At 41.4% G+C, this 19,977-nt stretch overlaps 1 pseudogene; it reads left to right on the top strand.

The window, feature by feature from the left end:
* Nucleotides 1-2,322: 2,322 nt before the first annotated feature.
* LOC116330463 lies at nt 2,323-19,215 on the top strand (annotated as a pseudogene).
* The last annotated feature ends 762 nt before the right edge of the window (nt 19,216-19,977 follow it).

Raw genomic sequence — 19,977 nt, 5'->3', positions numbered from 1 at the left:
AGTCCAAAGAGACTCCTACCTGACCTCATCTGTCAGTCTGTCCACAACCTCGCCTTGAACTCCAACTCCTACAGCACACATCGCCACCATCTCACTGCCCTCCTACATGTCTCTTCTTCAGTCACCTTTCTTACTCACTATGTGTTAATAGACCTCTCTGCATCGAATCATACTTGTTATTAATCTCTGGCTCTCTTCCACAGCATGTCTTTTGTCCTGTCTTCTTTCTCTCACCCCAACCAGTCGCGGCAGATGGCGCCCCTCCCTGAGCCTGGTTCTGCTGGAGGTTTTCCTTCCCATTGTCACCAAAGTGCTTGCTCATATGGGTGATTGTTGGGATTTTCTCTGTTGTGTTATGATCTACCTTACAATCAGTGTTGGGGAGTAACGGAATACATGTACCGCCGTTACGTATTTAAAATACAAAATATGAGTTTGCTGAAATAAAGGGATTACACGGCGGTACTTTCCTGTTTCATATGTTCGGCTATGCCCTTTCTATTTTTGGTTTCCACGCCTCAAACAAAACACGCATTAAGAGGCTCTTATGTCTGTGTCTCAATCTCGCGGCCCATGTCACCCCTACTTGCGGCTCGCATAATGACGTGAAGAAATATTTTTAAAAAATTATTCACAAAAATGATTTAATATGAAGGCAATAGGCAGAGTGTTACAGGCATAGCCCTAAAGAATGTAAGTAAGTAAAGTTAATTTATTAAGCGCTTTTCATAGACAGGTAGTCACAAAGCGCTGTACACAAAGATTAAAATAAACAGTATGATAAATAGCAAAATGCGCAATATAATAAATAATGTAGCTTCATGGGCAGTGTAGTCCGTGCTGCAGGGAGAATGGACTGCCATACCCGTGATGTGTCTGTGAGCGAGGGAGGGAGAAAAAGGAAAAGTACAAGCTGTCACCGACCAGAAGCACGAGATGGAAGCATGCAAATATAATAATAACCACTGCAGCCAAAAAGAGTGCCTGACGAGCCCAGTTGTAAGTAAGCTATTAAGACTCGGCTGTACACTTTTTTGTGTTTTTCTCCGAAACAATAAATTCAGTTGGAGCAGCTTTTCAACGCCTCTCTCTGTCTCTCACTAGCAAAGTTGACCCAGACAATAAAGTAAAGCTAGTTTTCAGCTACGAGCCCGACACAGAACCCGACGTATTAGCCAGAGGTCCCTTTACTACGGTTTGGAGCCGCGGACCTGTTTTATATACGCGCGGAATAGTTTTCGATACGAGAGCGCTGCAAAAAGTGCGGACTTACCTAACGTCAACCTACTGTTACTTGTTTTATATTAAGATTTAAAAATCTAGTCGGTATTGGTATGGCGAGTAACCTTCAGTAAAAGTCATAATTCACACAGCAATAGTACATTCATGTAGTTGTAAAAAGCATGATAATATAATAGGTAATCCAAAGTATTCAGAATACGTTACTGTCATTGAGTAACGTAACGGAATACGTTACAAAATACATTTTGGGGCATGTATTCTGTAATCTGTAGTGGAATACATTTTAAAAGTAACCTTCCCAACACTGCTTACAATATAAAGCGAATTGTGGCAAATGTTGTTGTGATGTGGCACACAAGGATGGCATCCTATCATATGGTTTCTGACCTTCTCTATACTTCTCCATCAACACTTTCAAAGGAAACATCACATCTGCGGCACTCTTTATCAGCATGAAGTCATACTGCTGCTCACTGATTGTCAATTCTCTTATTAACTTTAGTTCAACAACTCTTTCTCATATCTTCATGGTATGTTTCATCAGCTTTATCCCTCTGTAGTTACTACATCACATTTTTGTCTTGAAAATCAGTACCAGTACCCTTCTTCTCCCTTCTCCAGATGTCCTCTCACTCTCCAAGACTTTGTGAAACAATCTGTTTAAAAACTCCAGTCCCCTTTGTTCTAGACATCCCCATACCTCCACAGGTACGTCATTTGGACAAACCACTCTTCATCCTCTTCATAACTGCCCTCACTTCCTCCTTACTAATAGATAGATACTTTAGAATAGAACAGGATACGGTTTATTGTAAATATACACATGTACAATGAGATTCAGAGTTATTGATCCCACAAGGGAAATTGTAATCCTCTGACTTCCTGATCACTAACTTTCCTCCCCTCTCTCATTTTCTTCAACTATCAAACAAGGCCACCACTCAATCATTACTCAGTCACTCCTGTTAAAGAAATACCACATCTTATCGCAGCATCTCATCTTATCTCATGTAACAAGAAACTTTGGTCTGTCCCAAAAGACAAAATAACGTTAAAATAAAGAAAAATAAAAAAAGATTAAGATCACAGCAAAGTGGAGTGAAATCACTGCCCTTCTTACAGTCTTCATGGTCTGTTTTTTGCACTAACTTGGTATAAATAAAAATACAATAAAACAAACTATTTATCACGGTATTTACCACAAACTTCAGCACCTGAAGCCACGCCCCCTCACAGCTGCTGACAGACACCGGTCAATAATTGGCTGTTCTCCAAACATGGCGGGACACGCTCCGACCGTCCGGCATTTAAAAAGAAAGAGCAGGCCAGAAGGAGACGTTCATAAGTCATTTCTCTGATCAGGGGATAACACTTCAGTTCTCCCATCGACTAGACGTCCTAAAGCCACGTGAGGAGCAGAGAGTGTGAGGGAGGAGGAGGAGGAGGAAGAGTGTGCGCGCGTCTGGTCGACATCTCTGTCCACAGAGAGGGAAGAACAGCAGCGGGAAAAAACGGTGGGTCTGTACTCTTTTCTACACATTTTACTTAGCTTTTATTTGACTGTGAGAGCCACGACGATGGTTTTATACTTGAACCACGTCAGAGACAGAGGCGGTGCCGGTGCTGGAAATAAACCGCAGTCTGAGCTTCTGCTATGGGCAGAAATCTGAATTTGAATAAGTTAAATTCGAATTTGAATTGCTCGGATTGAATCTGAATTGTAACTTGAATAAATGCTTTTAAAAACTGAATATGAATTAGCCTAATTTGAAATTCAATTTATTGGTTTGAAAATGATCATCACTAAATTGAAATTGAATTTTATATTTTGAAAATGAATTCATTTGCTTTGAAACCGTATTTTATCCTTTAAAAATTTAGCTCTCGAATAATTTCAGATTCACTTCTCACCATCAGTGGCGGTCCTAGCCTGTTTGGCACCCCGGGCCAACACTACCTCTGGTGCCCCCCCCCCCCATTGTTACACCCTTTTTACACATGCTCTTCTAATATTCTTGTCAATTTTCTTGATATTTATTTATAATCACCTCTGTTAATCCTTGATATTTATAATTGAGTGATCTGTATATATTAGTGCTATTTCTTAAATGGGTAAAATCTGTAACACAATGGATTGTTTGGAGTTTAGTCTGTTACTGTTACTGTTTTTACCATTTCTTCTTGGAGCAACTGTAACCCACATTATTTCCTTAGGGATTAATAAAGTATTCTGATTCTGATTGTTTCAGGATGACCTGCCATTATCCAATGACACATCTGCTTACCTGTATCTTTTGCCCGTTTCTCCTCCTCCTCTTTTCTCTTTTTTCTAAACTGAGGACCTGATGGCTTTGAACTTTTCTTGTCCATCTTCCATTGGTTTTAATTTTGCACTCCAGTATGAACACCCATCCCCCAACTCAAGGATCACCACAACATAACCTAATAGACCTACACCTTAGTTCACAGATTCACTTTGTCTGGGGTTTATTTCTGGGATTTTGCACAACCCAGGATTCAAATCATGAATACTTAATGGGCTTGGATTTACAACATCATGAATAAAATGTGCTCTATTTGGAAGCAGCTGCTCCCCTCCCCTTTCGACAGGTTTTGTGTGAGACTTTAAATCATCAAACTGTAAATTATAAATTTTAAATTGCTATTGATCCCTTTACCCCTGGTCCTTATTTTCTTACTCTTCTTATATTTATTGTTTGTTTACTTGCACTGCTGTAACTGGAGCCTCGTCCTCTCGTCTCTCTATATACTGGACTGTATGTAGCGGAGATGACAATAAAGTTTACTTTGACTTCAGCAGAGAGCAGGCACATTGAGGGTTCTCGCGCTCACTTTTCGCGTATAGAATTTTGAAAAAACATCGGTGCAAATTATAAGTCTGTATCATAATGTCTCGTGTTTGTTGGTTTGTTTTTATTTTGTTTTATTTTGCGAGTTGGTTATTAGATGCTGCTCCAGCCAGCGAGTGAATCCCCCGCCGCCCCGCCCTCTCCTCCCTGTGCCGCAAGCAGCAGGCGCACCTCACTAACGGAGGGCGCCCTTACTCCCAGCAAATGGGCGATAGAAAACCGATCGGTGGCTATGCCATTCCCAATATGGCATCATGTCGCGGCAGCATGAATACAAGTGTTTTTTTTTTTTTTTTTTTTTTTTTTTTTTTTTTTTTGGGGCCGATGCCCGTGATGCCGTCCCCCACGATGCTGCCCTGGGCAACCGCCCGTGTCGCCCGTATCAAAAACCGCTACTGCTCACCATTCAATTTCAGTTCCAAAATTCGTTTTTTTGGGACTTACATCCGGTGTTCCAGATTAACTGGCGTCGCAGATTAACTGGATTTGGTCGAACAGGTGTGTGGCAGACCTGCGTTCAGTAGCAGTTTTTGATACGGGCGACACGGACGGTTGCCCGGGGCGGCATCGTGGTGGGGGGCGGCATCACGGGCATCGGCAAAAAAAATAAAAAAATAAAAAAATAAAATGTACTCGTATTCGGGCAGTGAATACAAGTTTCCTGTAATTTCTGAGGAATTTTACAGTAAATCTGGGTGAGACTTGGCACAGAGGTACAGTAGGTGTCCCAGAGGAGGATTGTGTTGAAAGCTTAGCATCAACTGTTAAGAATGATTTTTAATGAATTTTTGAATATGCAACCAGACTGTCACGATGGCTGTAATGGGCTGTTCCATTGCAATTTGTGTGCGCGCGTGCACGTGCGCGCGGGTCTAGGCTTTCAATCGGGATATAAAGCGAAAAGGCGCTACCGTAAAGACTGGTGTAAAAGCGCAAGGAAATTTATGCGGCGGATAAGAAGCGGCTGGCTTGACCGCGGCTCACAAATGACGGCTCACTTGACCGCGGTGAAAGAATAGACATGATGGACATTGCACAGCTGGCTAGCTTCATCCGTGGAGAGGAAATATTGAACATTAAATCGATGCACGGGACAACGACAGGAAAAGACTTTTTTTTTTTTTTTTTTTTTTAAACGTATGTCAAAGTGTAACCGACATGAAACTGCCCTGGGACAAACTTGTTGGACTTACAACAGATGGAGCGCCGGTGTTGTGCGCTGAAAAAAACGGGCTAGTCAGCAGGATGCGAGTAAAGATGCAGGAAGAGAACTGTGCCGGTGAGTTATCAGCATTATCACTGCATCATACACCAGGAAAGGCTGTGTGGTAAAGTCCTAAAAATGGAGCATGTAATGATCACCGTAACACAAACCGTAAATTTTATCTGAGCTAAAAGTTTAAATCACCGTCAGTTTCAGTCTTTTATGTGGGAAATAGATTCAGAGTTTGCCGACATTCCTTGTCATACAGAGGTCCGTTGGCTGAGTTGGGGAAAAGTTCTCAATAGTTTTTGAGCTCAGCAAGGAAATCTGTCAGTTCATGGACATGGCACGTATGATGCGGTGAAGGCATTTCAAGTGAAGCTGTCACAGATGCACCAGTGCAACTTGCCTCACTTTCCCTGTTGCATGTTGAACCAAGTCAGCGGACTTTGCTGAACTGCACCTGTGCAGATTCAGATGGAGCTGCAGTGTAATGATACACTCAAGGCAAAGTACGACACTGAATGGCCCGCACAGTTTATTAGTTCCATTCCTGAAGCAATGCCCCAGCTCAGTCTACATGCGGCTCGAACCTTGTGTATGCTTTCATTTATTTTTTCTGGGGTTTTTGGCAGCATGTTCATATTTCTAACTTGCATAATTTTGACAGGATATATTTTTATGAAGAGCAAAATATTTAAAGTTTATTTTGTTAAGTTTATTTAATCTGGAATAATATTCCTGTCTGTTTTTATTCATATTTATGTTTAAAAAAACATTGTTTTAGTGTGTTCAATAAATGTTTATCTTGTTTGGCCCGCGACCTAAAGTGTGCCTTGAGTTTTGGCCCCCTGTGCAATTGAGTTTGACACCCCTGCTGTATGGGCTCATCAAGAGGATCTGAGGATTCAGGAGTGAAGTAAGATTAAAAACCAGGAGATGGCAGTAATGCAACATTTTTGGATGCAAGCTGCTGTTAAACATGGAAGAAGAAGAAGCGGACCAAAAGTGTTACTGATGGGAATCTACAGCATCCTAAGCTGAATTAAGACTTCAGAAGTCATTTGTCATGTCGAATGACCAGCGGATAAACTCTCAGGTTGGTAATAAATGTATTACATGTATAAGAACAAGTGTCATGTTAAAAAATGATATCCGTACAGTAACTTTTATGCTTATTGTAGCTGTTAGCTAAAAACGCTAATTTAGCATAGTTTGCCTTGGATTCAGCTTTGACAAACAAATATGATCGACTGTTTCTAGTAGAATTCCAAAGTTGTCATCTTGTACCCTGTCAGAGCCCTGTATGCTTGCAGAGACCCCTACAGTAGGGAAACATGCAAACTGGTGTCCAAACCTTTGTATTTTAGCTTTATTTATGTCTTACACAGCATCCCAACTCTTTAGCCAACTTGATAACTTTAGCTAAAGTGAATAGTTAGTCTAATTCATTAGTGCAGCATTACTGGATCACCTCTGTTTGAAGTGATATACAACTATCACTGAAACAACAAACTCTGTAAATAAACAAACAACACTTCTCATTCTCTAAACATTTGGCCACAGCTGTAGATTACACTATCAGTGCTTGTTCACTCTTGACAATAATTACATTTCTAAATTCTCTTTGTGCATTTACAGGTAAACAATATCTAATATTTTATCTAAATGACTGCTTTGTCTTTGAAAAGGTGAAGAGCCTGAGGCCGGTGACAGTCCAGTTCTACTCTAAGTACATCCTTACAGTGGCTCACAGGACAAGGCGACATTCCTGTCCTGCCAGAAGAGAAGAGAAACTTCAGAGTCTTCATGCAGTTCAACCACACCTATCATATTCCGTATGACAGGGGTCTCAAACTCCAGTCCTCGAGGGCCGGTGTCATGCAGCTTTTCCATGTGTCCCTGGTGCAACACACCTGAATACAATTAGTAGGTCATTAGCAAGAGTATAGAACTTGACTGCATGCTGAGGTGGCAACCCCTAACCTTACTCAAGTAAATTTAAGTAAATGTATGTATTTGGAAACACATACTTCTAAAAATACTTTTATTGCACCATGTTCATTCACTCATGAGTTGCTGTAACATGAGTCAAATGGCTGAATTGCCAACTCAGCATGCAGTCAAGTTTCTATAGTCTTGCTAATGACCTACTAGGTGTGTTGTAACAGGGACACATGGAAAAGTTGCAGGACAGCGGCCCTCGAGGACTGGAGTTTGAGACCCTTGCTGTATGGTGTTCATGCAGTTTTCTACCCCACAGTTACAGCATGTCTGACTGCCTGTTCAGCATATGCAAAAATATATGATGAGTTTAAGCATGTGATGAAAAAGGCCTTCCATTATGGTGTTTGTCATCACATGTCACAGACATCTGGATGATCATTTGGAATAAACAAAAAACTTGTTACTTCATCTTTTGTCATTATTATTATTATTATTATCATTGTTGTTGTTCTTATTTTACATTTTTCATTGTTAGGCATTAGGTTTATTTGTAGTTAGGGCTGCTTGATTATGGCAAAAATGATAATCACGATTATTTTCACTGAAATTGAGATCTCGATTATTTGACGATATTTATTTAACAATGTATTGAATAATGGCTTTAAAGATTGTCAAAAAATAATATAAAATAGTGTGCAAATACTGATAACAGTGCAAATGTTTGCAATATAAAAAATTAATGAAAAATGTAAACATCTATGTTTAGTGAACTTCAAAATACTGCACAATATTTGATCCACCTCTGACTCCGCGAACCCATAATGTTTCCACACCACTGAAGTCGTTTTACCTCTCTTTTCAACCAACGGCATTCTTTCTTCAGCAGCCATTATCCTCTCCTCTCCAAATAACTTCTGCTTAGCTTTCCGAGCTTCCCTCGGGTCCTTTTAATTGTTGTGACACGTGTTCGAAACGCAGAGAGGTGCGCTCGATTTGCCACACGGAGCAGCACGAGAGTAAAGCACGAGGGAGGTGCTAATAATCGGCTCAGTCATTTTTAATGATCGTTGAAAGCCCAGATCGTAATTTAGATTAAAATTCGATTAATTGAGCAGCCCTATTTGTAGTAGTCCTTTCCAACTTCTTTCCCTCTTCCATGTTACTGTGTCAACTTGTCAGCATCTATTTGGGGTTGGGAGTGGAACAGAAAGTAAGGAAATCCAAAGTGCCATTAAAACCAGGAGAGGCTCTTATATTTCAGAAGAAGGGATTAATTCAAAAGAAATGACCTCAATGCCATATTTTATTTAGGAACCCTAGAGAGCACTTTGCAAAATAACACATTCTTATAATTTCACCCTCAGATGAGCCAAGCTACGACTGTCAGGAAAGGTGATGTAGGTACAGAGCATGTGAGAGTGGTTAAGTTAATGTCTCTTGTCTAGATGAAGGCACAAGAGGGATCAATGGCAAGGCATAGAGATTCCGTATCTTCAGTCTTCAGTGGACACTCCATTTCTGGCACAAAACACCTGTAAAAGATGGTCGATTTAGGAGGTGACCCGACAACTTCAGCCCGTCAAACATAGCAATGGAGCAGTATGTTTATATTAAAAAAAAAAAAAAAACCTAATTAAGCATGCACTCAGTACCCTAAGAATTATTATGGTAGTTAAACACAGTGATAGTCACATATCATATCACTTCAAACAGAGGTGATCCAGTAATGCTGCACTAATGAATTAGACTAACTATTCAATTTAGCTAAATTTATTAAGTTAGCTAAAGAGTTGGGATGCTGTGTAAGACATAAATAAAGCTAAAGTACAAAGGTTTGGACACCAGTTTGCATGTTTCCCTACTGTAGGGGTCTCTGCAAGCATACAGGGCTCTGACAGGGTACAAGATGACAACTTTGGAATTCTACTAGAAACAGTCGATCATATTTGTCAAAGCTGAATCCAAACTATGCTAAATTAGCGTTTTTTAGCTAACAGCTACAATAAGCATAAAAGTTACTGTACAGCTATCATTTTTTAACATGACGCTTGTTCTTATACATGTAATACATTTATTACGAACCTGAGAGTTTATCCGCTGGTCATTCGACATGACGAATGACTTCTGAAGTCTTAATTTAGCTCAAGGTGCTGTAGATTCCCATCAGTAACACTCTCGGTCCGCTAGTAAAACGTAGTTCAATTAATCTTAGTGGTGTGCGGATCGATATTGAAATATCGATTCTTCCGATACTAGTAATTTATGTTCTAGAATCGATTCTCATATTAAAATATCAATATTTTAGTACTCTGGGGGTAAATTTGTAGTTTTTCCCATTGGAACGCAGTGGAAAGAAACTATATCATTCAGATCGTCTAAATAATCTTACGCCTTTCATTGTCATATGCGAAACACGGCTGTATAAATGTGTCGCAGCCCCTGGCGTGTGCACTGCACTCACAACAATGGCTGAGCATAAACGGAGTCATGTGTGGACGATACCTCCACAAACAGCCAAGACGCGGTTTGCGATACATGTGGCAAGACCACTAACCTCTTCAAACACCTCAGAGTAAATCATATCACAGAATATGATGAGCTTATGTTGAGGCGAACTGAAGAGGAGGAGAGGGACAGGTGCTGCTAGGAGACAGACGTCCCTTGCAGAGTCCTTTAGAGCTGCAGGCAGGCAACATGCTCAAATAGCGCACAACTTCAGGTTTTTTATTTCTATATGATTATTCTGCATTATTAAGCAATGAGAAAAAGTAGTCTGATGTCCTGTAATCATTATGAAGCTATATTATTATTACAATTACATAATGCAATTATATATTGTATTATGAAATACAATGAAACATTAAGTTTTTGTACAAAGTATCGGTATCGGATCAGTATCGTCATACCACCCTGAATTTTACTTGGTATCGGATCGGAAAGGAAATCAGTGGTATCGCACATCACTAATTAATCTGCGCTTGATTACTCTTAAACCTGAACCGGATGTAAGTCCCAAAAAACTGAATTGTAGAACTGAAACTGAATGGTGAGAAGTGAATCTGAAATTATTCGAGAGCTAAATTTTTAAAGGATAAAATATGGTTTAATGGCAAATGAATTCATTTTCAAAATATAACATTCAATTTCAATTTAGTGATGATCATTTTCAAACCAATAAATTGAATTTCACTTTAGGCTAATTCATTTTCAATTTTTAAAAGCATTTATTCAAGTTACAATTCAGATTCAATCCAAGCAATTGAAATTTGAATTTAACTTATTCAAATTCAGTTTCTGATGACACAGATTTCTGCCCATATTCTGCGGTTTCATTTTAGGTAAAAATGTTGAAATCCGGAAAAAACCCCGAAGCTGTGTAAAACTGTTGGCGTCTAAAAACGTATTAACTCGTTTAACATGTGATTTTTAAGTGGTAAAATTAAATGTTTTTTCAAGGTCTTAGCTCTTTACACTGTTGCCATTTTCAAAGCTGTTTGAAGGGAAATGTAAAACAAATTTAAAATGAGATATACTTTTATATCGATAAGTGAATGATTTATACCGTTATCACAATGCTCTACTTGTACTTTAAGCAACTTCCCTAAAGCAAATTATATCATTTTAATATTTAAAGAAGACTAGCTGATAGACTAACTGTTGTTGTTGAGGGGGGGCATTTTTTTCTTCCAAATCCATCCAACAGGCACCCTGGTTTTCACGGACTTACTGTACTTTGACTTTTTCCACTCCTCAAATTCCTCCTGATTTCAGTTTTGTAAAGGCTTAAATTCGCAAACTGTGTTTTATTGCAGGTATTCCAAAGTGTAAAGGCATGTTTATGGGATGGCTTTTATTTTGACAGGACCCAGCCATGGAGAGGGAGCAGATGGAAATGTCTGCAGCCAAACCCCAACAAAATGGAAATACAGGGTAAAAAGAAAAGACTCTAAATTCCTAAAATCACCTTTCTACTGATTATGTGACAGTTTGACTTGAGTCAAACTCTTGAAGTAGTTCATTTTTTGTTTTTTTTTCTTTAAATCGGTGCTTGAACTTTTAAGGGATTTTGAGCTTTGAAATTGAAAATTTGGGAGATATTTGACATCATGCTATTTATGAATTCTCCAGGGAGACTGAAAAAGATGACTCAAAGAAAGGGAAGAAGAAGAAAAAGGAGAAGCCTCCTAAGATGCCCATGGTTAGCCCCATCAAAGTGGTAGGTTCATCTTCATACTAATCACCTGCTGCCAGAAAAAAAAAAACAGGTTATACACTTATTTTTCTCCAAGGCTCATTTTATTGTTTTTTATTTTCTGGTGTGTAAATTTTTCTTCATTGGAGTGTGCGTGTGTGCATGTGAAGACAAAATGGGAGCAGCAGTGTTTTAAGCTGGTTTGACTCTTTATAGTTATCTTGTAAGACTGTAAATTCTTACAAGCATAACAGCAAGGTGTGTGTGCTGAACGGGGAAGAGAGGATGGGAGTGAGGCACATCCTCCTGTTGTTTCAGTGAACTCCACCAGACCCCTGCAGGGAGGAGATGAAAGCTGCTTTCAGTTGAACTTCTTCCCACTAAATTTTTTTTTTTCTTCTGTGTGCAGTTTAGGTTTGCAGACCGCTGGGATGTCTTAATGATTATAGCTGGGACGGTGATGTCAATGGCAAACGGCGTAGTGCTTCCACTCATGTTCATTGTCCTTGGCGACATGACGGACAGCTTCATAGCGCAGGCAGCCAGTGAGTTTCAGATGCAGGCGTGTGCACACAGGTAGCTCGGCAATAATAATTAAGGGGTAAAATGACTCTTTTGTTCTTCCTTCCTGTGTCCTCAGATTCCACAAACAGCACCTTAGAAGAGGAAATGACTGGGTAAGACATCACAGCCTGACACCTCATAGCTGCCTCATCAGGCGGCGAGACTGACTGAAGTAGATTTATCAGACCGCATCTGTCACTTGTCCTCTCCCAGCCATGCCATATGCTTCTCCATCATGGGAGCTGGGGTGCTGGTTACAGCCTACCTACAGGTGGCCCTCTGGGCCCTGGCAGCCGGTCGGCAGGTCAAACGCATCCGCATCCTGTTTTTCCACCAAATCATGCGGCAAGACATTGGCTGGTTTGACGTCAATGAGACGGGAGAGCTCAACACGCGTCTCACAGAGTGGGTAACAGATGAGAAGTGTGTGATTTTAAAGGTCCCACAGCGCTGTGTGTTAATTAAACATGCTAGAAGTATATTCAGCAGCTATGCAGATCTCTAACTTTCTGAAACTGAAGGACGCTTTGAATAGATGAGTGTGTCTGTCATTTGTATTTGAAAGTATCTGACTTTTCAAAACTGGAGCTTGATGTTTATATGTGCATGTGCAGTGACGTCTATAAGATCCAAGAAGGTATCGGTGACAAGGTGGGGATGCTAATCCAGGGTTTCACCAGCTTTGTTGTGTCTTTTATCATCGGCTTGAGCAAAGGCTGGAAGCTCACTCTGGTCATCCTGGCTGTGAGCCCCGTGCTTGGCATTTCTGCTGCTTTTTTCAGTATGGTAAGCTGCTGCAGAAGTTTATTCCTGTGTTTCTGATGCTTAAAACACCCTGGGCTCTGTATGCATCACCACCTTTTGTCTGTGTACAGGTGCTCACATCGTTCACCAGTAAAGAGCAGACTGCATATGCTAAAGCCGGTGCTGTAGCCGAGGAGGTGATCTCTTCAATCAGGACTGTGTTTGCCTTCAGTGGTCAAGAGAAGGAGATTGAGAGGTGTCGTGTCTTTAACTGTTATCAACAGCCTGAAAATGGCATTATTTGTGCAGATGTGGTCAGTCTTGGCAGAAATCCACTGTTTGTGGAGTTTAAAAATGTGTTTTATACTATATTTGCCCCTAACTGTGCTCTTTGTGTTGCACTCTAGATATCATAAGAACCTAGAGGATGCTAAGAGGATGGGAATAAAGAAGGCGATCTCTGCTAACATTTCCATGGGTGTCACCTTCCTCTTTATTTACCTGTCCTATGCTCTGGCCTTCTGGTATGGCAGTACACTCATCCTGAATGGAGAGTACACGATTGGAACTGTACTCACTGTGAGTAGATTTGTCACCTGTTAGTTTGTACAGTAAACATGCACGCGACTTGACTTGGAGGTTTTGCTGCGACTAACACCAGTGCGCATTTTTATTTTTCTCTTCTTCTCAAAAAGGTCTTCTTTTCTGTGCTCACTGGTGCTTTCTCACTGGGACAGACCTCTCCCAACATCCAGACCTTTGCGAGTGCTCGGGGAGCTGCGTATAAAGTGTACAACATCATTGATCACGTAAGAAGTGCAATGTTTTTCACTCAGCGCTTTTTTCTTTTTTCACCCATTCATGTTGTTGCCCTGTTGCCACTTTGTATTACCAAACATGCTGCTTTACGGTGGCGCTCGGTGAGCTGCTTTGATGCTGCCAGCAACCTGGAGCTGGATTTTGCTGTAATTGGGCGCCTGCTGTTCATTCAGTTGACGTTGCACAGCTGTGGCTATTGTAAATTTCTTCCACTTGCTGAATCAGACTCATTTCCAAAAATAATTAAAACTCGAGTATGATCATCAGTTTTGCAGACACTGTGAAGATGGCGGAAAGTGTTTTGTGAAATGAGCTTTAGTAGAATTTAAAAGGGGCTCCTATGGCCACAGACGCTTGGAGCGTAACCAGTCTGTTTAGCTGAGCCACTTGAAGGATGGCTTGCAGGGTCAACTCCTGCCTGTTGCTATTCTGGGACGGGGCTATGTTTAGCTTGTGCTGCACGTGTTTGTCTCTGTGTATAACTACAGACTCATGCTAGTTTAGAAATGCAGATAAAGGATGGCTTCATCTGAGAAACTGCAGGCTGAGCAGCACTTTTGTTTGCACACTAACAGAAATGCACACAACCTCAAGCAAAAAAAAACAAATGGGATCTTCTCTGAAACGTGTTCCTTGCTCCAGACTTGAAGGGAGGATATTAAGCCTTTGAAAGTCACTTCTGTTTTACCTGTTTTCACACTGAAATCATTTCTTGTATTGTGGCTACTTCTTATTCTTATGTTCAAGGGTGAAGTGCTAAAGGATGAGGCTTCCAGGTGAGACATAAGTGTCAAATTTTGCCAAAACAGAGCTCAGCTTTTGTCAGCTGCAAGGCAAAAGGGAGAATAACAGAGCTGTGCAACAGGAGATGCAGTGAAAACGTAACGCTGTGAAAATAAACACTGTGCTTTCTGAACGCGCTCAGCTGAAACTGAAGGGCTAACAGCATTTCCTTCCATTGTTTCTTTGAGGTTATGAAAAGAATAAGCCCTGTTCTGCTGTATTAGTTTGGCCTCTTAGAAGTGAAATCTGCAGTAATTGATTCTCTTCTCGACAGGTCCCCAGTATCGACAGTTATTCAGAGGCTGGCTACAAACCTGAATCCATCAAAGGAGACATCGAGTTCAAGAACGTCCACTTCAGCTACCCCTCCAGGGACGATATCAAAGTATGTTCTCATAGCCGCTGTATACTGTACTTTAAAATGCTAAAATAGCATGCTGACAGTTTTATATCCCCAAACTCATGTTGTCTGTAGGTGTTAAATGGCCTGAACTTGACTGTGAAGAGGGGGCAGACCTTTGCCTTGGTGGGAAGCAGTGGCTGTGGTAAAAGTACCACAATCCAGCTGCTGCAGCGGTTCTACGATCCTCAGGAAGGAAACGTAAGTGGGACCTCAAGTACTTTGAAGTGCAAGATGTACAAATCAGGTCAGTCCTGTGCAGACTTAACCGTTCAGAAATCAGACCTTTATATTTATTTTTGTCTTTTTTAACAACTTAAAGCCTAAAGTAGATGATAAGGTGGATTTCTTTTAAAGAACTTTGTTTATTTTGGACACTCCTTATGAAAATTGAGTCTGTTTGCTTAAATACAGTAAACTGGTTTGTTTGCTTCTGTGTATAAAGGGCTCCACATAAACTAGTACCGTAAATGGAAACGGCGAATCTACACAACGGTGTAAACTGAGTGTCGTGTGTGTCCATGTAGGTGTTAGTTGACGGTCACGATCTTCGTTCTCTTAACGTCCGACACCTGAGGGAGATGATCGGGGTGGTGAGCCAGGAGCCCATCCTCTTTGCCACCACCATCACAGAGAACATCCGATATGGCCGAACCGATGTGACGCAGGAGGAGATCGTACAAGCTGCCAAGGAAGCAAACGCTTATGACTTCATTATGAAGCTACCCGATGTAGGCCAATACTTACAATTCCTCTGTCCCTGTAAATGATTGATCACCACTTGCTAATCATTGGACTCTCTGTGTTGAGCAGAAGTTTGAGACTCTGGTGGGAGATCGGGGGACTCAGATGAGCGGAGGACAAAAGCAGAGGATCGCCATCGCCCGAGCTTTAGTCCGCAACCCCAAAATCCTCCTGTTGGATGAAGCCACATCTGCGCTCGATGCTGAGAGTGAGACCATCGTGCAGGCGGCGCTTGATAAGGTACGGATCAACGGTTACTTTATTCTCGTTTCAAGGCCACTGTAAATAAATAAATAAAGACAGAGCAGGAATGTTAACTCATGTCCAGAGGAGCAATCCGCTCAATCTGACTTGATTCATAGTCTTGTATAAATGTCTCCCGCATGGATTGTGGATTTGAGCCATGGTACACACAAACCTACCCTCCTGCAATAATTTAAGTTTATGTTAAATGCTTGAGAGCAGCATGCTAGTAACATTTAACTTGGTGTAACACGCAAACTCGCCCGTGTGCAGGTCCGGTTGGGTCGAACTACACTAATCGTGGCTCACCGCCTTTCAACAATCAGAAACGCTGATGTTATTGCCGGCTTCAGAGATGGCAAGGTTGTAGAGGTGGGAACTCACAGCGAGCTGATGGAAGGAAGGGGAGTCTACCAAACGCTGGTCTCCATGCAGGTAATTTTTGCATACAGGCAGTTTTAGCAGATGGGAACTTCAACAGCACCCAGTCTTTATTTGTTTGTTTTGCATTTGTGGTTTTCCTCCTGAAGACGTTTCAGAAAAATGCAGAGGAGGAGCATGAGCAGTCTGCAGATGAGAGAAGCCCAGGAATCAGGTCGTTGTCTGAATCTTCTCTCTTCAAGAGGAAGAGCACAAAAGGCGCATCCTTTAAAGCTTCAGAAGGAGACAAAGAGGAAAAGGAAAAGCTGACTGGTGATAACTTGGAGGTGAGCAAACACCTAAATCCTTCTATCAATAAAGGAATGTGAAGTAAATATGAAAAAATCTATTCTTAGTCTAAGATTGTTTAATTTTTTTTATTATCATTATTATTATTTTGACTTGGATGAGTGTTCACACCTCCTCTTACCTTTTCTGGCAAGTAATAATTGAATTATACAGTACTATTTATTTTAAAACTTGGGGCTGCAATTTATTCTCTTAGGCAGTTTCTTTAAGTAGTCTTCAGGAAATGTTCTCCAGGCTTCTTGAAGGACATTCAAAACTCTTCTTTGGATTTTTGCTGCCTTTTGTTCTGTCAAGATGATCCCACACTGATTCAATAATTTTGGTTTGGGCTCCCTAGACTGATGATGATCTATTGTATGTTTCTATCAACTATGCTTTTACTGCATTAGCAATGTGTTTGGGATCATTTTCATGCTGAGAATCTACTTATACACACCATTCATTCATCACTTGAGTTAGATGCCTTTTAATCTTTCCTCCTGTCTGCAGGATGAAGACGTTCCCCTGTGTCGTTCCTCAAAGTGATGGCTCTGAACACTTCAGAGCTGCCATACATTCTTTTGGGGACCCTTTGTGCCATCGTCAATGGTGCAATACAGCCTGCGTTTGCAGTCATCTTCTCAAAGATCATCAATGTAGGTTACTCTTGATAACAGGTTCGTGTTAAATGGAGGTGTTTTCAGCAACTGTAGAAAGCTTGATCTTTTTATCTCCCCTCAGGTGTTTGCAGAACCGGACCAAGACGTTGTCAGACAAAGATCAGTTTTCTTTTCCCTCATGTTTGCTGCTATTGGAGCAGGTTCCTTTGTCACCATGTTTCTACAGGTATGCAAATGCGCGCACACACACACACACACACACACACACACACACACACACACACACACACACACACACACACACACACACGCGCAGTTGATGGAAGGGGGTTTGTGGTAAACTCTGTTATATCCTGCTAGTAAGTAATAAATAAAAAGGTTAAAAATGAAAGGGAAATGGTCACACAGGTCCCTGTCAAATTTTAGGAGAGTACACACAAGTTTAAAGGATGCTGGTGTTGCAGCATAAATGCATGCGGATGATGTGACACGTGTGCTAATGTCATGGGGGGTTGTTTTTTGTTTTTTAAACAGGGTTTCTGTTTTGGTAAATCTGGAGAGGTCCTCACCTTGAAGCTGAGACTGGGGGCCTTTAAGTCCATGATGAGGCAGGTATGTAAGTGACAAAGTCAAATGAGAGTGCAGGGAGGATGTTGTTGAAAAATAATTTCTTTTGGTGGCTAAAGTGAACCAATTATCTACATGGCAGCCATAATGAAAGCTGGTCAGGTCCTTCAGTGCTTCTTTCAAATCTCCTTTGCAGGATCTGGGCTGGTTTGACCAACCCAAAAATAGTGTTGGTGCGCTCACTACGAGACTGGCCACAGATGCAGCCCAAGTGCAGGGGGTAAGCTTGAACAACAGCCCAACAGCTGGCCAAAGGTTGCCAAAGGCTCACACTAAAGTGTCAAATCATCCATTTAGGCCGCAGGCGTGCGTATGGCCACGCTCGCTCAGAACTTCGCCAACATGGGCACCGGTTTGATCTTGGGTTTTGTGTACGGCTGGGAGCTGACTCTGCTGCTCCTGTCTCTGGTGCCCATCATTGGAGTGGCTGGAGCCATTCAGATGAAGATGCTTGGCGGACACGCTGCTGAAGACAAGAAGGAGCTGGAGAAGGCTGGAAAGGTGAGGATTGGGTGCGAGATGTGCCAGAGTGAAAGTAAAAATTCCTCACGGCTCAGTCTGAAACTCTGAACTCATGAGATATTTGCATTGGGTCTCTGCAGATTGCCACAGAGGCCATCGAGAACATCCGCACCGTGGTCTGCCTCACAAGAGAAGAAAAGTTTGAAGCTTTGTATCAGGAGAACCTCGACGTGCCCTACAAGTAGGATAATTTGTACCACAGGGACCTGATTGCTCAATTATACGCTGTTGGGTCTGCGCTTCCACAGGCCCCGCTGGTTTAGAAACTTATTCCCGTTAACGACAAGCAAGGAAACAAGACGAACATCTTTAACCGGTTTTTACTTGCTAGCAAGGGAGGCCCGCTCGGTGTCTCAGGAAAGCACTCTGAATCCAACCACAGACGACCTCGACTCTGGCCTTTTATTGAAAACAGTTACAATACACACAAGCACCTCCCATTGTAAACCCCCCCCCATGGTTCTAAAAGATAAGGCACTATGTGTGTATGTGTGTGCACGTGTAAGCAAGTGTGTGTGTGTGTGTGTGTGTGTATGTAAGTGTGTGTTTGTGTTTTGGGGGTGCGTTTGTGTGACCTCCTGCTCACCAAAAGGGTGAAAAAAGCAGGAAGCTTACTACACAAGAAAACAGAACCTTCAGATAGGATGTGCCTATAATAAAACACTACAGCCTCCCCCACCAACAAACTGGTTGGAGAGGTGGTCAGAGACAAAGGAATGTCTTTGATCATGCTGTTTGAACTAAGACTTACAAATTTAAGTAACACAATGATAACATTTAACAGTTTGACTCCAACATACGCTCTTCAAGTTCTGATGCCACCTTTCTCATGTTTTTACAGAAACTCAAAGAAAATGGCACACATCTACGGCCTCACCTTCTCCTTTTCCCAGGCGATGATCTATTTCGCACATGCGGCCTGTTTCCGTTTTGGTGCTTGGCTCATTATAGCTGGAAGGATGGATGTCGAAGATGTCTTCCTGTGAGTGAACTGAGACATTGTCTGTTAATCTCCTCATGAAGATACAAGCCAGACCTGACAGTTTGCATGGCGGGTAACATCCAAACAAAGCATTTCTGATGGACAGAACCTGTTCATGTGGCTGTTAATCATTACCTTAGTCAGAAGCACATGAAGAGCCTCAGCTTGGGGGGTTGGGGTGGCTTTTAAATGTACACTGTGACAGATACTTGTGGTAATACATCAGACTCCTTTGCTGGGAGGAGCCACTGCTTTCATTGTGTGGATGCCCTCAAAGGCATCCACACTATTGAGTTCCTGTTTCTTTTTATTGTGTGGATGCCTCGGGCATCCACACTATTGAGTTCCTGTTTTAAACTTTATTCTTCAAGTTGCTGCCCCGTTTTTCGGCACTTAACTACTCCCTCAGTTTTCAGCCGATTTTCTCCGTTCAAACTCTAAACTGTTCTGCTATTTCTGCTAATTCCGGCTATATCTTTTGGTGTTTATTACTATTATACTTTTAAAATATTACACTTTTTCCTTTAATTTGTCCCATTGAAATGAATGGGAAACTTCCACAATTCTGCTAAAACTTGCTTGTCTTTGAAACTTAACTACGTCCTCATGCTTTCACCTAGAAACTCCATTCAAACTTTAAAATGTTCTCAGATTATTGGGCTATTCCTGTCTGATTCAGCTTTTTCAGATCTTCTACCGTTTTAATCTTATCTCTCTTTAAGTTTTCAGTTGCAAAATTGTGATTTTTCAGAAAATACATGCGTTG

This window comes from Oreochromis aureus, linkage group 11, assembly GCF_013358895.1.
Source record: "Oreochromis aureus strain Israel breed Guangdong linkage group 11, ZZ_aureus, whole genome shotgun sequence".
NCBI lineage: Eukaryota > Metazoa > Chordata > Actinopteri > Cichliformes > Cichlidae > Oreochromis > Oreochromis aureus.
Note: the sequence above shows the minus strand (reverse complement) of the source record. Positions and strands in the feature narration are given on the sequence as shown.